Source organism: Galeopterus variegatus, unplaced genomic scaffold (assembly GCF_000696425.1).
Source record: "Galeopterus variegatus unplaced genomic scaffold, G_variegatus-3.0.2 Scaffold2177, whole genome shotgun sequence".
Classification (NCBI taxonomy): Eukaryota; Metazoa; Chordata; class Mammalia; order Dermoptera; family Cynocephalidae; genus Galeopterus; species Galeopterus variegatus.
In genome coordinates, this window is record NW_007728288.1 from 305,469 (window position 1) to 310,108 (window position 4,640).

At 40.4% G+C, this 4,640-nt stretch overlaps 1 pseudogene; it reads right to left on the reverse strand.

Annotated features, from left to right (window-relative positions):
- Window positions 1-1,184: 1,184 nt before the first annotated feature.
- On the reverse strand, window positions 1,185-1,620 carry LOC103597050 (annotated as a pseudogene).
- Window positions 1,621-4,640: the final 3,020 nt, after the last annotated feature.

The window sequence follows — 4,640 nt, forward strand, 5'->3', positions numbered from 1 at the left end:
TAGGAGCACTGGTTCATCAATCACACGCCGCCCCTGCACCCCAAGATTATAAGGTTTATAGTTAGTTTGCTCATGATGGAAAAAGAGCAATATTCTTATATGATTGCCATACGTCCTCAAATTATTTTATTTCTTCAGACTTTAGTATTACAAAGGTCAGCAATTAAATTTTTTCTTTTTGTTAGGGAGTAACATATAGGAAATGACACTATAGACAGTGTGACACTGTTCTTTTACAGTTTATTTCAGAGCACAGTGTTTTGTTTTTTCCTAGCTGTGGGATGTGATATGTACAGTTACTCATACTGGAAGCAGGACGTGATGCTAGTTCTGCTTTCTCTGGATAAAGCCCAGCATGATCTGAATATTTCCTGTGTCTTCAACATCAACTCATGCCACTCTCCCCCTCATTTTTTAAGGCCTTCTTTCAGGTCACAAAGCCCTTTCGCAGCATACTATCTCCTCTGTCTGGTATGCCCTCCCCTATATCCTTTGCATAGCCTAATCTTACTCAGTTTCCCAATTTCCACTTAAATTTCACTTCCTCCAGTCCCAATCTGAATTGAGTTTTCCAATTATTCGATCACAGCGTCCCGCATCATCAGTTAAGATGCCTTTGGATGCCAGTAACTGAAAGACCAAACACATCAATAGGATCTTTAATAGCAGGGAGTCTTCTGAGCATGGAGAATAACAATCACTACTACGTGTACTTTTGTTTAATGTTCATTTTATAAACCTTAAAATATATTTCTTGGAAATACTGTGCTCTACTGTCAAATATAATACTCACTAATTACATGTGGCTACTGACCACTTGAAATATGGCTAATCCAACTGAAGACTTAAATTTTATTTACTTTTAATTAGTTTAAATTTTGGAAAAACTAAATTATGTAAATCTATTTTTCAACTGTAAATTTTATGAAGCCTAAATACAGATCCAATATTTCCAATTAAAATTAAGCAACCAAGTTGAACATGAATGTGTAATACTACTAAATTTCCAAGAAACTTTTTAGTATAAGAAAAGTGTGAATTATCTCAATTTTTACATTGATTACATGTTGAAATGACAATATTTTGGATATATTGTGTTAAATAAAGTGTATTACTAAAATTAATTTCACCTGCTTATTTTTTTATTTTAGCAGTTTTTAATGAATGTTATATGTAAGATTACTTTATTCTTGCATCTTCTCAACTGTTTCTTCCTTAAATTTGCCCTTTTCCTTTCCTGCTTGATGAGATTTTGTTTTCTGTTTAAGGATCTTTTTGTGATCTTTGTCCATTTTTCGCCTAGTAATAACCATCTTGCTGGGGTGAATGCCCACATGGGCAGTTGTGCCATTAGCCTTCTCCTGCTGCACCTGTTAAATGTAGATGACCTATTTCTTCCTGTGAGTCTAGACTACTTTGCCAGTTGGCTGGCCTTTATAGTGTTCTTGCACAATATGAACTTCGTTATTCTTTTGGATGGACATGGATCAAACACTGTACTTCTGTCTCAGCTCTTTGCAAAAAGGGGGAGACAATCTTCCTGGGAATGTGAGAAGGTGCACTGAAATAACTTTTATAGTTCTTGCTTTGGTCAGAACTTACAAATGGATGGAACTTCATTTTGGCCATGGCTGCCTGTGCAGTGGCCACAAAAGGGAAGAGCTGTTTTTTTCTTTTTTAATATGGGTACTAGAAAATTTTAGGTTACATATGTTGCTAGCATTCTATTTATTTTGGATACCACTGTCCCAGACATTGAAATAGTTACACAATCAATAAATCAAAACATAAATTTAAATCTCCAATTAAAGGTTTTAAAGGAAGTGGGAGGAAAGACAAACATCAAATTGGTATTTTTTAAAAGATAAGTGTGTAACATAGCTGAAGCTGGATTGGAGCTTGGGGCCAAACTATTGGGTAAAACAGGTGAATGATGATCCAGGTGAATGATGATACTGGTTTGGGCTACAATGGAGGTGGCAGAGATGAAGATAAGGGGGTGCATCTGAGAGACACCTAGGAGGTAAAACTGAGACTATTTACCAATTTATTTAATCAGACTCTTCTCTAGTTTAATAAAAACACTGATCACAAACTAATTTAATCATATTCTTCTATAATTTAATGTAATCACTAATTAAAGCTTCTTTACTCAAACTGTATAATTTATCAAAACACTGATTAGAGGTTTAACCAAATTCTTCCAAAAAATTTTTTCCACAATTTTATTAAAATCACAAATATAGCAGATCCTCATATGCTTCAAAGAAATTAAAAAGAAGAGATAAAATACATGAGTGATCACAATGATTACAGAATTCACTGTAACGTTTCTATTTAAACTGGACACAAAGGCATCACCGGTATAGCGCACAGAACAGTGGCTGAACGATGAACTAATGATTGGATTGTGGAAAGAATGAATTATCCGCAACAATCTTGAGAAGAAAACAAGATTGGCCAGGCCCATCCCACAAAGATCCAGTCCGTCAGAGGCCCCGCCCACCGCAGGACGGACGGCCACGCCTTCGGAGCGTTTACTCGGACCCGCGCCAGCGCTGGGCTCAGACTCCGAAGTGGCAAGCCCCGGAGGTCCTTTAGGCTCTCGAATCACCTACAGGCGACACGCCATCGAAAGCCTCGGATCTGTCATCCCAAAGTAAGAGAAGACCAGAGGCACAGGCTGAGCTCACGTCGAAAACGCCCTCCCGCGGGAGTGCTTCCGGGACAGGGGGCGGGGCCTCCGGAAGTGGTCAGACGCCGTCCGCGGCTCGTTGTTTGAGAGGCTGACGAGAAGGAGACGCCGGAGATCCGGCTGCGCCGCGGGGCGGCAGTCACGACCAGAGTCCGAGACGTCGCTAAGCTTTGGACAAGCGAGAAGCGAGGACGGCCGGCTGCGGAGCGGCGGAGCGAGACGCCCGCTTGCCTTCGGATCTCATCATGTCGCGGGGCTCCATCGAGATTCCCCTCCGGGACACTGACGAGGTAAGTGTCGGGTATGGAGGAGGGTGGGGGCTGTGAACTTGGACGAAAGATCTCTCCCCACCCGCTCAGCCCCCTTCGACTTCGCTCGACTTCGTTTCCGAAGCGGGAGCACCCTCGTCCCCGAAGAGCCCAGATGGAAATCCCAGATCAAACCTCCGACCACCTCCTTCCCCAGCCCCTGCGCCCTCCCAGGCTGAGGACACCGCGTCCTGGCAGCCTCGGGGCCACTCCAAGAGGGAGTTCTTGAAAGTTCCCCATCCACCTGTTTTTGTCGGTACTCTGCTCTTTTCCTAATTCACGGACGCAGAGGTGTGAGAGTGCCCGACCGATTGTAAAGCACCTCAGGTTACAGAGGTGGGCGCTCATGTCACCGCGGTCTGTCTGCTGCTCAAACTCGGCATTTTTCCCTGGAAATACAGAAACTGTGAGTCTGTCGTGGTGCGCTGTGTTTACCTCACAAGGCTCCATCAGCGACATAGGGAGCCCAAGATTTAGCCGCTGCTGTGTGCGGATACAATCAACCACCTCTTACCGATGCCTCAGTCATGGGTGGTCTGTGGCTTGTCTGAGTAAAGCTCCTAGTTTTGATGTTCAGTCGTCTTCTTTATTTCAGACCCTTATTTTTCTTTGAGAAATAATGAGATATATAATTCACTTACCATAAAATCCAGTGGTTTTTAGAATACTGGCAAAGTTGTGTAACTGTTATCTCATCTAATTGCAGAACATTTTCCTATTATTATTTTTTGTACCCACATTCAAGAGTGTCTCCGACACACAAATGCTGCCGCCGTGATTAATGTGTACAGTGGCATTCAACTTTGCATGGCCTCTAGGGTCGTGCTTCTCAAGGTGTCAGATCTACAGCATCAGAGTCTGTAGGGTGCTTATCTGCACTTTATGTTGATTATATGTTAAGCAGCATATTTTGTTATTTTGAGTTAGCAAAACATTTGTAGCATTTTATAGTTCTAGTGATTTGGGGACAGCTAGTGATTTGTTTGCTTCTCTATGCTTTTACTTTAATATTATAATATAATCTATTTGTCATGTGTTCCTTAAACATTAACATGTACAGTTGGTCCTCAGTATCGCTAGTGATTTGTTTGCTTCTCTATGCTTTTACTTTAATATTGTAATATAATCTATTTGTCATGTGTTCCTTAAACATTAACATGTACAGTTGGTCCTCAGTATCTGTGGGTTCCACATCTGTGGATTCAGCCAACTGCAGGTAAAAAATATTCAGGAAAAAAAAAAAAGAAACAGTAAAAAGTAATACAAACAAAAAAATACAATATAGCAACTAATTTACATAACCTTTACATTGTATTAGGTATTATAAGTAAGTATTCAGGAAAAAAAAAAGAAACAGTAAAAAGTAATACAAACAAAAAATACAATATAGCAACTAATTTACATAACCTTTACATTGTATTAGGTATTATAAGTAATCTAGAGATGATTTAAAATATATGGGAGGGGCTGCCTGGTTAGCTCAGTTGGTTAGAGCATGGTGTTCACCAAGGTCAAGGGTTTGGATCCCCAAACTGGCCAGATGCCAAAAAAATTAAAAATAAAAATAAAATGAAGTTTATGGGAGGATGTGCATAGGTTACATACAAATACTATGCCATTTTATATAAGGGACTTGA